Source organism: Leiobunum rupestre, chromosome 6 (assembly GCF_980474605.1).
Source record: "Leiobunum rupestre chromosome 6, qqLeiRupe1.1.hap1, whole genome shotgun sequence".
NCBI classification, from domain to species: Eukaryota; Metazoa; Arthropoda; class Arachnida; order Opiliones; family Sclerosomatidae; genus Leiobunum; species Leiobunum rupestre.
Window position 1 is genome coordinate 5,382,961 of NC_143389.1, and position 9,032 is coordinate 5,391,992.

The following is a 9,032-nucleotide window of genomic DNA, read 5'->3' on the forward strand; positions in this document are numbered from 1 at the left end:
TTTTACAGATTTATTAATATTTGAATTGGGCTAACCTTTATATAATTACGTGAATATGGCCCCAAACGTTGAAAAATAAGACCTATATTCAAAAAGGTCGCCAGATGGACATCAATGAACTGTTTTTCATGGTTTACTTCCGTCTTGCGTCGGTACCATCTTTTATATTTTTTAAGAACTACCGTCAGCATTCTGAACGACATTTTGTTTTCAATTACCGAAAACCTTAGAATTTGATTGGTGACACTCATATCGACTTCTTCCACTGTAGCAGCTGAAGTTTGTCTCAATCGAGGGAGAGAGAGTATGGATTCAATTTTCATAAATCAGTAGGCTTTTATACCCAAAACTTGAAGCACCTAAGATTGTTGGAAACTTTCTAATTGATATTTCTTTGATTGGCAAATGTCAAAACGTGGTGAAATCGTGGGGTTTTTAACTTGAGGAAATATTCAAAAGAATATTTTAAAGAGTTTAAAATAATTTTATTTTATCGGAACCGCTTCAACTCTTAGGAATAATCTTTAAAACGTCATTAAAATTCCAGTGTTTACAAATATCATCCAAAATCGATTGCTGAATGGATTTTGTGAAGAACTGAAAGCCTAAATTTCTTTTATCACCATGCAAATTAGATTTGCTTAACCTATCGGAATTCACGTTCACACCTACCTATGCCATCTCACAGTTGATGGGTATGGACTTGAGATATGTCTATGAATATAGCTTAAACGTTGGTGAATGGGTTATAGGAAAATAAACAAACTAATTGTTTTATTAAATATTTTCAATGCAAAAATCTGTTAATTGTTTTGATTTATACAGGGCACAAAAATGAATATTTTCAAAATGATATTTACATATATATTCCTCTCCAATTTTTTTTAAAGAACTATACTTGGGACAATTTTTGTCCTCCAAGTTTACAACATTTTGTGTTAAAAGTTTGGAGTAAATCATACTTTTCTCCAAACCTTTTGTGTAGAATAGTGTTGATTTGGTGGAAATGACTGCCATTACATCTGATAAATCGTTGAATTCAATCTCCCCATCACCCCAATGCAGGTTGCAAATATTACGGGTGATCCACGCATTGGTTCGCTTGTCCTTGGCATCCAAATCCCTGTAAGGGAATGGGGGTTTGAAATTAAAGACTGCTTTTTTCCCCGTTTCCATCAAGAGAAACGCCAATTCTTTCACGATGTAGTCTCCTTTCGCACGGAGAAAATTTCCTTCAATTATACAAGGCATCTTTTAAAATAAATATTTTTAATATGAAAATCTATTGAAAACATGTAAAAATTACTTACTAGGCTTTGTCTTCAAGTTGTGATACGAGGTTAGAAGATGACGTTTTTGACATCGCCTTATATACCAGTTTATTTCTTAAATGCATATGATATCAATATCTTATCTTATCTATCGAAAAAACTGCGGCAAAATAACATATATTGCTTTTCAACGGGTTTAAACATACACCCCAACCCCACCTCACTCCACCTCAATTCCACCTCAATTCCACCTCCACCATTGGAGAAAACACCTAACATATTGTGGATTTACTCGGTCCTCATCTCTCACCTAGGTTAACAAGAACATATCACTCTTTACAACTTACATCATTTCAGTACATTTTCAACTTATTCCATACTAATTTAAATCGCGAGATAAAGAGAAACAAGCCGAACCTTATCAATATCTTATCTTATCTATCGAAAATACTACGGCAAATTAACATATGTTGCTTTTCTACGGGTTTTAACATACACCCCAATCCCACCTCACTCCACCTCAATTCCACCTCACTCCACCTCCCTCCATGTCCACCCCATGTTCCAGGACTCTCAATTTACCACTACTGATGTGAGTCTTTTTCTCAAGTTCCAAATATCTGGAAGGTAATGTTAACCTTTTATTTTACGTTCCAAGATTTTAATTTGGATATATCATGAGTTACCTTAGGAATTAAATAAAAAATTTATATTTTTCCAAGCTGATTTATTTGAATGATAGGCGGTTTTTCAAATCGAAAAATAATCCAAAAATAATATTAACCTTTATATGACATTCCACGATATTAATTCGCTTTATCATAAGTAACATTAAATAATTAAATATAAAACTTATATTTTTGCAAAGCTTATTTATTTGAATGATAGACTGTTTCGCAAGTCTTAAAAGAACTAAAAATAAACTTTTTTTGTCATGCAAAGACGCCATTTTAGTACTATCATAAGTAATATAATGGAGTTAGCATGGACGGAAAATATTTTTCAGCGGGATTATTTAAAAAAATGTTCTGTTTCGCTAATGACCGCATTTGTAAAACGGTGGTTTTGAGATTTGTTATAAATGAAATTTATTTTCGACTAGACTATTTATTTCAATGTATAGTTTTTTTCGTAATCTTTTGCGTGTTATTTTATGGACCACACTAAATGAAAATTAAAAAGTTAAAAAAAGCAGTTACGTTTATATAAACATTTAAACTTAATGTTTCAAGGTGAATATATTTTCAGGTACAAGTTTCAATAAACAGTTTTTAACCAAAAAAACCTTTTCTATCGAACGCATATCCAATGCATGAAGTTGCTTACGTTGGAGAGCAATTACTTTCTTAGGAAGAACAATATAAAATAAATAAAATGATACTAATCGAGGTCTTTAAAAGTCGCTAGATGATTTGGGCTCAAGGTGGGCCTAGCTAGTTATCATTCAAAAGGCTATCTACACATGATACTGTTGCTATTTTCTCAAATCGAGTATTTAATGAAGTAAACCAAATATATGTGAGACTGAAACGTGATACTGTTTGATCCCAATCGAAGAATTTATCAAATAAAGGGCCACAAAAAGGATAAAACACCTTACACCATATTGAGGGCTATACTCTGGATCATTTAACGGGCCTTTTTAAGTGCCCCGTGTTTTGGCAAAACTGTTTAATTAGAAAGAGTGAGGCAACAGGAGAAAATCATAAAAGGAGTAACATTCAAGATAGAGATGGGCTTTTATACTTAGGGAAATTAGCTTTGGAAATGTTTAAAACAATTCTGATATCATTTCCCCTTGTTAATCCCAGTGAACCATTTAATGAAATCTCCAAAAGAAACCAAAATGCAATTAATATACTAGATAAAGATCAGTTTATTAAGGAAATCTGGGACCAATAATAATTAAAACGAGGCTAAATCAAAATGCTTCAGCATATTAATAAATAGTCTTTAAAGGGGTTGACCAAAAAGGTAACAAATGCCTTTAAAACTTAAAAAAGGAACGGCATTCGAAAGAGTTAAAAGTAATTACGCACAAAAGATTAAGAGTTTCGTTATTTAAATTTACAGCCATGACTAAAGATAAATAATCTCAGAAAGTGTACATGGTGTAATAGGCTTTTCTTTAAAGTAACATTGGCCTTCTTGTTTAGATGTATCGGGCGCGTCACTTTGGACGTAGAAGTGACGTTTCACTATGAAAGCCATAAGAAAATTCGACGAGTTGCCCTTTTTATAAATATCTAACTTTCAAAACTGATCCGTACGCCTACGTATCTCGTGACGAAAGCGATACATTTTATCTAAGACCATTTACACCTGGACTGCAATGAAGGTAGGCGTTGTTGTTAGGCTAGTATCGGCGCTAACCCAACGCCACCATCGTTATTTAGAGGCAACTCCCGTCCACAAGGGAATTCGGGCTGAAAAAACGCGTTCACTTCGCGCTCCTCTCCCGACATTTTACTCGGTCGGCCCGCGAGTCGTGACCAATTTTCGCCCGTTATTTACGGCGTCAAGAGAAAAACAGCGGAAGAGAGCGCGAACCGTTCGCCTCCTAAAGAAGGGGGATAAAAAAAATGGGGTTACCGCATGTTTGTGGATAAATATCACGGATTTTCTCCACTTGGTGGTGTATTTGTAGCGGACACTCTGAAATCGGAATTATAACGTTGGCATTGTAGTCCAGGTGTAAATGGTCTTAGATTAAAACAAATTCGGCAAGCGTAATGACTTTATAGATACGCCTATTCTTTGTTTCGACACTTTTATGTCGTAATTCTTAAACTCGTAATGGCTCATCATGAAACGCATCATGACTATTTTTCTTTCTTGTAACTCTCTTTTTCTTCGGGGCAAAACCATTTCCATTTGTAACTTTTAACCATAGCTTTTTCATAAGTTTTAGTCATTAGCACTTTGACCATATTGTTTCACAGTTGGATTTTCTTCCGCACCACACGGTCCTCACTGTTTACTACATTAATTTTCTATGAAGTCTTGGTTAATTCTTGCTGTTAGTTCGATAGGAGCTCCTTTTTGAAGAGGAAATTTTACTATCTCAATTTTCGAAAAAAAGTTAAATAATATTTATACGAATATATTGTTGAAAGGTAAACAAGTCTTCCACAAACCAGTTGCGCGTAGTCCTTCCATTGTTTCTCTACTTTAAAGTTGTCTTTGTCTTCAACTACATCCAATTCCTCACTGCAATCGATACAAGTCATTTGGGATCTCGTTAAAGGAGATGAAATGTTATTCTTTTGAAAATGTTAACTTTAGCCTCGTTTTTGTGGAGGGTTCATGAAATTTGAGAGGTTGAGTTTGATCGAAATTGTTTAAGTTACAATTTGTTTTTTTTTTATAAATAGTAATTAAGGTTTTTTAACAAATAGTGCTATCAATTCTAAAAAATAAGTGGTCGTAAGGCCCTTTTTTAAGGAAATGAGTATGCGCAAGAATTGATCTATTTATATAATTATTGGTTTGAGCCAGTGGCGGATTTACACATTTCCCAAAAGTAGGCTGTTCATATTTTGCCGCCCCATTTTTTTTTACAATTCAACAACTTGGTTGAAATTGCACAAGAAATAGTTTTTGGGTAACTATTTTTTTCATAATTAACTAGACTAATTAATACCTTAGGCACCACCACAGGCCCCAAGTCGCAAACGACTTTTATTGCCTTTTTTTTTTTACTTTTTGATTTCTGTGAGACAGCTAAAAAAATTCGGTCCCCAAATTTGCCGCCCCTAAAATCTGCCGCCCTAGGCTCCAGCCTTTTCAGCCTTATGGTAAATCCACCACTGGTTTGAGCGAACTCAAGGAATGTATTAATAATAATAATTACCTGAGTCAACTAGAGACTTGTGAAAGCAATTATCGGTGGCCGGCTTCAATTGACGATAATTAAACTTATAGTAAAAAGAGTACTATTTTCTAGACAACTTAGTCAGAATTTATCATACTTCTTATGTAATTTAAGGTAACAGGCGACAGTGTAAGAAACCCAAGATCACTAAGTGTCCTACGTATTATGATAAATTACTTCCGGTAATACTTAATTTAAGATCTCATATTATTACACTGTGTCATACAATTACGTCACTTATAATTATAAATAAAATAAAACTAAATTCTAGACAGGTTTAGTAATATAAATGCCATAAATTAAATAATACTGAATTCTGAACCACATTATAAAAAAATAAGTGAACGTTAAGGTTCTTACTTAAACGATTATGTTACTTATGGTATTGAGTAAACGTTAAGGTTCTTACTTAAACGATTATGTTACTTATGGTATTGAGTAAACGTTAAGGTTCTTACTTAAACGATTATGTTACTTATGGTATTGAGTAAACGTTAAGGTTCTTACTTAAACGATTATGTTACTTATGGTATTGAGTAAACGTTAAGGTTCTTACTTAAACGATTATGTTACTTATGGTATTGAGTAAACGTTAAGGTTCTTACTTAAACGATTATGTTACTTATGGTATTGAGTAAACGTTAAGGTTCTTACTTAAACGATTATGTTACTTATGGTATTGAGTAAACGTTAAGGTTCTTACTTAAACGATTATGTTACTTATGGTATTGAGTAAACGTTAAGGTTCTTACTTAAACGATTATTGAGCGGAGCGAGTGAGCGAAGCGAGCGAGCGTAGCTCTCACTGTGGAAACTGGCAGAAAAAGTGGCTGTCCGGTCCTAGAGAAGCTATTGGATGAAACGAAAAGGGGCGTTTCGGAAAACGACTCGAGAGGGAAAAACGGGTGATTGTTCCGCGCTTTAAAAAAAATGGTATTCTCTCACTGCGATGAATTGGGGGGAAAAAAAGTGGGGTTTCGGAAAACGAGTCGAAAGGGAAAGAGTGGTTAATCGGTCGTGTTGGGGGGAAAAACGACTCCAGAAGAGCCGGCGCCAGAAAATTGCTGTCTGACGGAGCCACGAGAGGGGAAACAAGTGGGCCCGGCAGTCCCAAATAATAGTTTCACACGAGCCAAGCTTTACGAACACACGAATAGTAGTATAACCGGTAACGGAAACATGAACAAATAAAATAAACGGTCGAGAAAAACCGCTCGAAATATTTTTGTGGGTAATATGGGAACCGCTCGAAATAGGTTTGTGGGAAATATAGGGGTGACAATTTCAAAAATTACCCAGAGTGGTTGGGCTAAAGGGTTAAAAAACCAACAGAAGCGATTTCACCACGTTTAGAGATGCACTTACGAAAACCCATGCCGCCCCCTCCCCTCCCTTCACACCTAGGGGCTCAGGGAAGGTGATAGCATAGTTCCCAAATTCCACAGAATGGCTGGGCTCCGAAGAGTCGCCAACAATACATAGGAGCGCTCGGTGGGAGAGTCGCCATATCTTACCCTCCCCCACCCGAATGGAAGCGAGAGGCAAGCGTTTTTGCGGAAACCGTGTGCGAACGAAAACGCCAAAACGCCAGAGACGGAAACGCCAGAAGATCGCCGAATCCCGATTGCCCGACTTGCTAGGTTGTTGGTTGTCTAAGCCGCGTGAATTTTAGGGATGAAAAGCTGGTATAACTATAGCAGCATATGGCTAGCTTTCTACGGCCTTTCCCTCTCTGGTTTAAAGCGCGAGCGTAGGAGGATTCTACCGTGGCGTAAGAGAACGACGTTATTGCGGACGGTGAGAATCCTACCGTGGCGTTCGAAAACGGCGTGTTTGCGAACGGCGGCGGCGGGGACCGTAGCGGCTACGGGAGTTTTACTCTAGCCTATACTAGGCTCGTGTAAAACTAAAAAGACTCAACAGCTGACAATGACCGAAAAACACAAAACGTTTAAATGAATTTTTAAATTTATATTTTTATTGACCGAAAAAAACAAAACGTTTAAATGAGTTTTGAAATTTATATTTTTATTTAAAAAAAAAAACACGTTTAAAAATTTATTTTGAAATTTTACGTAAAAGAACATTTAAACAATGGGCCACGTCGACGTCGACCTCAGATTTCACACCGGCAAGTCGTTCCCCACATCTTCTAACTGTTTCTCCACTCATGAATGCAAACGAATTGAAATAAAGAGTAATCTTTAAAAACTAAATGATTTATCTCGCTTTCCTTTCTCTACTTGAGTTTAATTAATCTAAGCCCAATTAACCACCGGATTTGCATCTCGCTCCGCTCAAGTATTTGTTGAAAATTCCGTTTTCGGTTTTTGCAACGTCCTAGTGTTACTTATGGTATTGAGTAAACGTTAAGGTTCTTACTTAAACGATTATGTTACTTATGGTATTGAGTTAACGTTAAGGTTCTTACTTAAACGATTATGTTACTTATGGTATTGAGTTAACGTTAAGGTTCTTACTTAAACGATTATGTTACTTATGGTATTGAGTTAACGTTAAGGTTCTTACTTAAACGATTATGTTACTTATGGTATTGAGTTAACGTTAAGGTTCTTACTTAAACGATTATGTTACTTATGGTATTGAGTTAACGTTAAGGTTCTTACTTAAACCGATTATGTTGCTTATGGTATTGCGTAAACGTTAAGGTTCTTACTTAAACGATTATGTTACTTATGGTATTGAGTTAACGTTAAGGTTCTTACTTAAACGATTATGTTACTTATGGTATTGAGTAAACGTTAAGGTTCTTACTTAAACGATTATGTTACTTATGGTATTGAGTAAACGTTAAGGTTCTTACTTAAACGATTATGTTACTTATGGTATTGAGTAAACGTTAAGGTTCTTACTTAAACGATTATGTTACTTATGGTATTGAGTAAACGTTAAGGTTCTTACTTAAACGATTATGTTACTTATGGTATTAAGTAAACATCGAGGGTCATACTTAAACTATAAGTTACTTATGGTATTAGTTAAATGTTAAGAGTCATACTTCCTGGTTAAGTTACTTTCGATTCTAACCTAATTGAAAACCACTTGATATTCATAATATATTTCCGTTTGGTCCACTTCGTTACACGCGCATTTTCGAGTGGCGAGACATCCTTTTTTTCGCTTCAACGCGTACGCCTGCCGGCAAACGGCGGGATGATCGCAACAACAAAAACCACTCAAACGCTATTCTGTCGTGCGCGTGCAGACGCACGTACTTCTCTGACATCACGCGTTGCTCCACGTGCTGCTCGAATGGAATATTACGAGCTTTAAGACTTTGATCGATAAATTCATTTATTAGCGAACATGTCTTACGAAGAAGTTTTTGTGGAATAATTTAATTTCGTCGGGGCCAGCCATAAACCGACTCTTTTAAAAATCCAGTTTTATTTCGCCGAGTTAAATATCACAGTTCTTTCCGAAAAGACTAGTTATGGCTAAGAACGCCAGCTAATGCTTTTCTCGTTCCTCGTCTGTCTAGTTAAACGTTTTGCGATAAATAATGGTAATTCTGTAAATATATAGGGGAGGTCAAATTTACGATTTCAAAGTTCACCATTTGGATGGTGGCGATCGACATGTTGATAATATGAACATGGTCGAATAATAAGTTATTTAGAGGTTAGCGATTTACTTGCGCCAAATATATATATTAAAAAAATTCTTTGTCAATCTAAATTTTTAAATATATACGGTAAAAAAGACCAACAACGTTTGGGGAAACTAAAATATATTTATTTATTAAGTTAAACCGATACGCGGTACTTCGGCCGATAGGCCTTCAAGGCGAAGTTAAGACTAATCCCAGGCGTCCGGGAGGCTGAGTTTGTGGATGGTCGTGTGAGGACGACTACCAATTCCCCAAC